General features: G+C 56.6%; 1 long non-coding RNA gene across 2 annotated transcripts; it reads right to left on the bottom strand.

Annotated features, from left to right (window-relative positions):
• Window positions 1-1,353: 1,353 nt before the first annotated feature.
• On the bottom strand, window positions 1,354-8,157 carry LOC140594688 (uncharacterized). Of its 2 annotated transcripts, XR_011995798.1 has the most exons (3): window positions 7,640-8,157; window positions 5,310-5,488; window positions 1,354-4,840 (listed from the first exon to the last, which is right to left on the bottom strand). It is a non-coding gene; the product is annotated as an uncharacterized lncRNA (long non-coding RNA). The 2 variants fall into 2 exon arrangements; XR_011995797.1 differs by having other exon boundaries at window positions 1,354-5,488.
• Between the last annotated feature and the right edge of the window lie 196 nt (window positions 8,158-8,353).

Genomic DNA, 8,353 nt, shown 5'->3' with positions numbered 1-8,353 from the left:
AGAAGACCAAGTCAAGCTATGAACACAGGTCTTTCAACCCTCTGCTTTCTCCACTTTACCTGTTTTGAAAATGTTATATTTCTATCTAGACCATCACAATTGGCGCAGAGATTGCTACTGTGCATGGGAAGAGTTACAAAAGCATTTCCTTCCTCCTGAGACAGGGCTGGATGCTGGATGTCCTGAAGCCACAGGGAAGCAAATTCCAGCATTTCTGATCTTCTAATGCCCAGAAGGAAAACAGGCCATGAACAAAGAGAGCCCATTACACCATCTAAAGGGGAGAGAGGAGGAAGGGGAAGAGAAGGAAGGAAGGAAGGAAGGAAGGAAGGAAGGAAGGAAGGAAGGAAAGAGGAGGGGAGGAAAAGGATCCTCTAAGAGAGGAGAACTTCTCTAAGAGAAGGAGAAACAATCCTCTAAGGATTTTGGGAAATCCCATACACTCCAACACACAAAACATGCGTGCATGCGCGTGCACGTGCACACACACACACACCCTGCACATCTGTATGAGCGGGTGTTGGAATGAGCACAGGCTTCAGAGCCAGGTGGACCTGGTCAGTTTCCCAGCTCTAACATTACTGGCTGTGGGTCTGTAAGTACATCACCAGATCCTTCTAAGTCTCTGATTTTTTTCGTCTGCAAAATGCGGGAAGTTATGCCCACCCAAAGGCCACAAAAAGCTCAAGAAAAATGTTGAGCCAGAGGCTGGAGGGGCGGGGGAGTAGGGGAATCTGAGCAGAGGGAGACAGGGAGGCCCTAGTGGGAAAATGAGAACCTCAGATAAGTCATATTGGAGAAACCATTCTCTAGAATTCACAAACCCCAAAAGAAAGTTCAAATTCTTTTCTCCTTACGATTTTGATACCAAGCCCAGCCCCCCTCCCCCTTGAGAAGCCTTCCCTTCCATCCCCACCCTAATGTGTCCTCCAGACTTGGCAAGAGGACTCTCCCAGCTGCCTCTCTGCAGCCACGCTTCCTTCTGCCCTCGCCCCCAGCTCCCAGGACCAAAGCCAGCTCTCCCCGGACAGGCAAGCCCGACATAGACCTGAGCCTCCTGACCCTACCTACCCACCCCTGCAGACACAGCAGCCCAGAGGAAGAAAGCTCACACACAGGGACCCAATGGTGGGACCTGGAAGGGTCAACCTGGAATGAAGATTTGAAAAGATCCAGGGTAGGGGAAGGGCCAGGCCGACCTAGGCGAAGGCCAAGGGCAAAGCTGAGAGACATACACTGAGGTTACTGAGCCAGACAAGGTTGGCTGAGGCCAGAGCCATGCTCAAGGTGAAGGTGGGTGGGAGTCCTGAGGTGGGGAGGACCCCGGGGGCCAGAGAAGGAGGCACAGCATTGATGAGGGGGTCAGTCTGCAGCCTCAGGCGTCCCTGGACATCCACCCAGTGGACTGAGTCAGCAACCCAAGCTGGAGGCGTGGAGAGGCCAATTGGGCTGGAACAGGCCTCTTCACAAGCAAGTGCAGGCAGAGGGCTGGGCAGGACAGAAACCAAGGCAGCTCCATCAGGGAGGCCCCGTGAGAAGCTCGGGCTGTAGCGGGCCTAGCCTCCTTGCACTGTCCCAGCGAGCGAGGCCCAGGGCGGCTTTGATCCTGGCAGTGAGGCCCAGCATCCGGGGGCGGGCAGCTTCTGTCCAGGCAGCCAGCCCCTCTCCTCTTCTGCAGCCTCATTAAAATGGACCCTCCCTCCCCACCCCTTCCTTGTGCAACATCCTAGACTCCTCTGCCCCCGGCTTCCCCACGACACTCCACCCTCACACTCACTCTCCTATTCCAGCCGGCTGAGATCAACTGCTGAGCCTGAGTCAGCAAGCAGGCAGGCTGCCTCCCCCAAGCCTAGAAGGGTGAGAATGGGCACCCTTTGAAGGCTTCTCCTTGGCAGCTTGGCTCTACTCCTGGCTGTGTGACCCGGAGCTTCCCACATCACCTCTCTGGGCTTCATGCCTGCGGGGAAATGAGGAAGGTTCTTGCCAACCCCTATCCTCTGCAATTCTTCTTGCAATATTCATGGAGCTGGGATCTCCTGGGTTCTAGATGCTGAGCCAAGGAGCCTGCGAGGCAACTGAAGTTCAGAGAGGTTAAACCAATTACTCAGGATTGCACAGCTGACTCTAGACTCTGATCTGTTTGTCTCGGGCTGGATTCACAAGAGCCTCACTAAGCATTGGTTGATTTGCTTCAATGAATGTTCTAACAGTGACAGGAGAAACTCCATGGGGCCTGCTGGTAAAACAGCTTAGGGTCCCCAAGGCTGGTGGCTTTGGTAATATTTCCCCAGGATGGAAGATCTCCCCCCAGAATAGCTGAGCCTGTTTCCAGAATCCTAATGCTGCTGTGCACCCACCTCAGACCCTCTCTCTCCCTCTCTCCCCCACTTGCAAAAACACAGCTGTACCGATGATCACCACGAACAACAAAGGTGGGCAGGGGTGCCCACTGCACTGGCTGCTGGGAGATCCAGCCCTGCAAAAGGCCTCTGGGTCCTCATGCAAGACTTTGATTCCCTCTTTGTGAAGGGACAGGCAAGGGGAAAATCAGCCTGGCTTTTGCTTCCCTCTGTAACACCCTGCCTCCTGGAGCCTGGGGCAGAAGCCTAGGCCTTGGAGGTCCTGGGTTTGCTGGGCACCCAGTCAAGGCCTCATTCAGGGGAAAGTTGCCTCCACCAGGCTTGGGCCCCTGCTTTCTCCTGTTAATTGAGATAATGACCCAACTCCCAGGGCTGCTTGAGCTTGAAAGGGGCTTTGAGATGCTGGGATGAAAGGCAGTACAAAGCCAGTGCAAGCTGTCGGGGGAGTGGGAGGCCTGGCTCTGGGCCTCTTCCAGCCCCCGTGCTGAGTCACTTCCTCCCTCCTGCTTGCGTTTTGCCTCAGTAATCCAGAGACACTGAACTCTCCTTTCAGGACAGTTAGGGGGTGGAGTGGGGAGGTCTTCCCCCAGAGAGTGTATGTAGGACGGAGGACACAGGCCAGGCACGAAGCCCATTTCACCACAACGGGAGCCCCCACCCAGGAGGTGTGCTGGTCCCGATGCTGGTGAGGAAGCTGCTGCTGGTGAGGAAGCTGCTGCACATTATAGCGTTATGACTCTCTCTCCTCCCGTGGTCGGGAGGGTGAGGTGGCTCAGGGATGGGCATCCTTTTGTTACACTTAAACTGAGGAACAAAGGGGTGAAGAGGCTTCCCAAGGTTTCCCAGCACATCTGAGGAGAGAGCAGATCTGAAGCCTTCTGACCCCTGTGTCCTGGCCCCAGAGGCAGCCAGACCCCAAGTTACTCATTCTTTTAAATATGGGACTTTCCTATGAGCTTCCTGGCCCCATGCTCTGTGTTACCAGCAACTACGCAGGCTTTGCCTTCAAGAAATTTCTTCTCCTGGGGACACCTGGCTGGCTCAGTGGTTGAGCATCTGCCTTTGGCTCAGGACATGATCCTGGGGTCTGAGATCCAGTTCTGCATCAGGCTCCTTGCAGGGAGCTGCTTCTCCCTCTGCCTGTGTCTCTGCCTCTCTCTGTCTCTCATGAATAAATTCAACAAAATCTTTTAAAAATTTTTTCTTCTGGTCAACAAGTATCTCTTTGGTACATGGAAGGATCACTAGATACTCCAGGGTAAAGAAAAACACCCGAGGCTTGAGCAAGGGAGTGAGGTCTTCCGGAAGATCAGGGTAGAGAGGTGAGCATTGCCAGGGGCAGGATTCTGGTGTTGGCCTCTGCCCATGGCCTAGAACCGCAAAGTCCTCCAGGAAAGGCTCCTCCTGCAGGCCTTCAGTTGGCCTCTGCGAGACTGAGCTCCAGGCCAGGAGGCTTGAGTCCCCTTCACCTGGGGGACCTCAACTCACACCCCCCTCCTGAGAGCCTGGGTATCCAAGTCAGCATTCAGCATTCCCACAGGGAGATGACAGCCAGCCCCCCCCCCCCCTGCCCTGCGCCAATCCTTTATGACAGACAGACAAACAAGATATGCTTCCCGTCTAGACCAGGAGAGGGAGGAACAGACATGGGCTGGCAGGGAAGGAGGTGCAGGCATGGTGCTTTGGGGGCCCAGGAGGAGGACTGCGTGAAAGCCCAGAGGGCTATTCAGTGGCACTTCAGAACCGAGGGTTCCCCTTTTTTGACATCACCCCCAGTACAAGGCCTCTGGTGACATTCCTTAAATGGGCAGGCCTGGCCTAGCTCAGATGGAGCTCTGGGTGGTTCTCCCCCTGTGAACTTTCTCATCCCCAGACACCCAAAAAGTAGGGGTGACGATACCACCGGCAGCCAGTGGGTCATGGGTTCAGAGACACCGAGTGTTAGAGCAGCCCCAGCCCAGAGCTGGTGCCTCCAGAGGACTAGTTAATCCAGGTCCTTTCCACACCTTGCTTGTTGGGAAGCAGGGGGAGGGGCTTGTGTGCTTGGGTAGGAACTCTCTAGGCAGGCCGGCAAGGGTGGTCAAAGCCCAGAACCACAGGCTGAGGGAGGTTGTGTAAGGACTTTATGGGAGGGCTTTCCAGGTGGCTGGGGCTCGGGCCTGAGGCGGGAGCTGCCTGCAGTGACCCCTCAGGTGTCCCAGGACTGGGGCAGGTCTGGAGGCTGCAGGACCCAGAAGGAGTGAATGTGAGGGAGGAAGCCCGCAAGGGGTGTGTTTTTCCTATTTTTCTGGGGCTTGGGGCTCAGGGCTCCCTCCTCCTGGCACTGGTCCTTCCTGGGGCCCCAGCTCCAGCTTGTTAGTTTTAACTGGAACAATTTCCTTTGAACTCAGCTTGAATTAGCATCACCATGGCGATGGATCCGAGTGTTCACCAGTCGACCTGGTCTTCACCCCTCAAGCAATTAGCTCCAAGGAGCAAAGCTGAAGGAGGAGGAGGAAGAGAGAAGATGAAAGGGGGGAGACACCAGGAGGGAGGGGAAAGGTAACGGAGTAGGGGAGTGGGGAGACTGGAGGGGTGAAAGATGAGGAGGGGGCGGGCGGGATGCTGGCGGGAGGAAGAAGGAGCCCAGGAGGGGTAGGAGGGGGTCTCTGTGCGGCTGCTCCTCCAAAGCCCTTCCCAGGGCTGCACCTGCCTGTGGGGAAGTGGGGAAGCGGGGAAGCGGGGAAGCGGGGAAGCGGGGAAGCAGCATCCCCTCCTTCCTCGCGGAGCCTGGGAGGCAAGGTGCGCTGTTCCCACATCCTGGGCTGGGCGGAGAGCCAGCCCCTGGAGCAGTCACCCCCAGGCCGTGAACCCCTTCCTCCTGCAGGGACCAGGCTGGTCGGAGTCAGATCAGGGCCTGGGAAGCTGAGAAACGAGGAGGGGAGGAGGGGTCGCAGATCCCACACTTACTTGCCCCGTGACCTCTGTAAATGGCAACGGGAGAGGGGTTCAGCGGGAGGACTTCCCTGGCACCCACTCTGCAGTGGTCTCTGTGAGGTCATTGCCGGCCTGCTCCTCTGCTCCCTCGCTGGTTTGGGAGCTTCGGGGTGCCATAGTCCTTGGAGAATTCCCAGACACCAGCACCATGCCTGACACATAGTAGGCAGGCACTAAGGATTTTTGCAAATAAATTGACAAGTGGATGAACTATTGGTTTGTTTGCTTTTTTTTTTTAACGGATGGTAAAAGCAAAGAAAGGGGGATAGCAAACCAGAATCCTCCAGAATTTGATGGAGTTGAGATTCTCTCTTTTGTCCCACCTCCTCCAGGAAGCCCTCAGGGACTTGCCACTCCTCCTGCCACCTCCCCAGGCCCCTGCAATCATCCTCCTGGCTCATCCATCTCCCCAGCTAGGTCAGGCTCCACCAGGCCAGGGACTATACCTCATTTGCCAGCTCCTTGCGTGCTCCAAGTACTAAGTCTGCACTCTAGAAATGCCTGTGAATGCAGGGACCTGAGTATTTGTGGAACGCCTGGACCACAGCTCAGCTGTGGCCTGTGCAGGGCCAGGTGCCAGGCTTTCAGAGGCCAGTAAAGGTGATCCCTGGGTGAAACAAATGTGTAAATGGGACTGACAGTGCAGCAAGCCAAGTGAAAACCAGGGCCCCTTGGGGGTGGTGGTGATGGGGGCAAGTGTTCTGAGGACACTGGTTCCTGTCTGCTCTCCAGAGAACGGAGGGAGGGGGGTGTTCTAAAAAACACCCTTGGGGTGTTTTGGGGCCCTTGGGGACACAGAGCATTTGAAGAAAGCAAAAAATGTCTGTCTCCTCTCAAAAGGAGTCAGATGGGGGCGCCTGGGTGGCTCAGTCAGTTGAGCATCTGACTTGGGTTTGGCTCAGGTCATGATCTCGGGGTTTTGAGATGGAGCCCCGTGTTGGGCTCAGCACGGAGTCTGCTTGAGGCTCGCTCTCCCTCCCTGTGCCTCCTACTTGTGCTCTCTCTCAAATAAATAAATCTTAAAAAAAAAAAAAAAAAGAAAAAGAAAAAGAAGTCAGGGGCACCTGGGTGGCTCAGTCGGTTGAGCATCTGCCTTCAGCTCAGGTCATGATCTCAGGGTCCTGGGATCGAGCCCCGCAAGGGGTCCCCTGCTCAGCAGGAAGCCTGCTTCCCCCTCTTGCTCTGCCTGCTTGTGCATGCTCTTTCTCTCTAAAATACAATTTTACGGAAGGGGGTGGGTGGGTTGCCCAAATGGGAAATGTGCTCTGCCAAAGGCTGCGAGGGACCTTCTGAACTGACCCGGAAGGGAGGACCCAGGTGTGGCTCTACAGCCGGCACATGTGCCTTGCGGCCTCTAGGTGTGCTCATGTATCATGTGTATCATGTCTTCGGGCTCTCTTCCCTGGGTTGTACCCTGTCATGCCCCCCCCTCCCCCGCAGCGTCGGGAGCTCAGTGGCTCAGCCGTCCAGGGCTTCTGAGCTCTGAGCGGGCTGCCTCTCTGCCAGGAATCAGCTAACAACCTGATTCTCAAGGTCTCTGGCTCTCGGCCTGGAAGGTGGGGATCGTGACAGCCTGGGGCCCCCATCAGTCCCCTTTGCTAGTCATGAGGACTGGTCGAGGCAGGGCTTTGCGAAGCACCCAGCACAGGCCCAGCGTGCTGGAGAGCTCAGCTGGCCTGGCGGCCCTGTGAGTCTGGTTTCCCACACGTAAAATGGAAGTAAAATCCTTTCCTGGCACCTTCATTTCATCCACCCCCTGCCTCCCCCAAAGGAGCACCTCTCTCTCCAGGGGACCTCCCTCCATCACCATCAGTGGTCCCATCTGTCCCAGGAGCTGCCCAGCCCTCCCTCTGTCCACGGTTCTGCTCCCACCCTGCCACCCCTCCTCTCTTCTCCCAAGTCCCACCTCGGGCCTCTCTGCCTCTCCCTCCCTCCCCTCTCCTCCTCTGCTGCTCATTATAAAAAAGAAATCTTTCTAAATACGCCAAAAATGCACTCTTCCCCCACGGACCCCAGTCTAGCACAAAGGGCTGGTTCTTTCTGGCTGCTCCATGCGGCCTCCTTCTTGCCCACTGCCTTTGAATCGTGGCCCCGTTCACATGACTGGAAGGGCTCACTGGGGATTTTCCCATGTGGCCGGTGGGGAGGAGGCTGGGAGGGCACACCCCCCCCCCCCGCCCCCCCAGAGTTGGTGGAAGGGGTGGAGATGGCAGGCTAGGCAGGCTAGTATCTTCCTGGAGGAGTTTGGTTTATCCTGGCAGGGGCCACTGGAGGGAGGGAGGGAGGGAGGACAAACTGCTTACTTGATATCAGGAATACCTCCTGGAAACCTGAAGGATTTCGCTGGATTTGCAGGAAGGATTCAAGGTAGAAATCAGGAGGATCGTGCTGGACCAGGCTGCCACCCTGTGTAATATCAGGTCTCAAGGACAGTCGTGCAGAGGTGGCCTGTCCTCTGGGGCAGGTTGGCCTAGAGGCAGAGGAGGGGCTCCCCGATGGGAAGGGGGGTGGGTTGGGGGGGTGAGCACTGGGGTTCTGCAGGGAGTGCTGTGCTTTCTCTGCTCTGGGCTCCTCCCCACCCCACACCCCCACCCAGTGCCCAGAGGGTGAGCAGCTCCTCCCCTCCCAAGCCAGGATGACCTTGCTCAGGAAATAAAGACAACTCAAGGAAATGGGCAGAGGAGGGGGCATCCAGGGCCTGGTCACAGGGGCTCCGAGACAGGCCCCCAACTGGCTAGGTGGGGGCTGGCTCTGCCCCTGGCTGTGGCAGGAGAGGCCTTGGCCACAGCCTTCCCTGCCCTCCTGTCCCCTGTGGATTTCTGAATTTCCCACTGTCCTTCCTGCATTCTCCCTCAGCAACCTCTTCCCCTCCCCACCCCACCCCTCAGCAGCTGGGCCGCTGGAAGTCAGTCTCGTTCCTGAGTTAATCACAAACTCCTGTACTTTGCCCTTGACTCAAGGCCATCGTTAGTTTGTCCCAGGGCAATAGGGACAGCTTGCTGTGCTCTGGCTTCAAT

The sequence above is a fragment of the Vulpes vulpes genome, chromosome 12 (assembly GCF_048418805.1).
Source record: "Vulpes vulpes isolate BD-2025 chromosome 12, VulVul3, whole genome shotgun sequence".
Classification (NCBI taxonomy): Eukaryota; Metazoa; Chordata; class Mammalia; order Carnivora; family Canidae; genus Vulpes; species Vulpes vulpes.
This window is presented reverse-complemented; position numbering and strand designations above follow the sequence as displayed.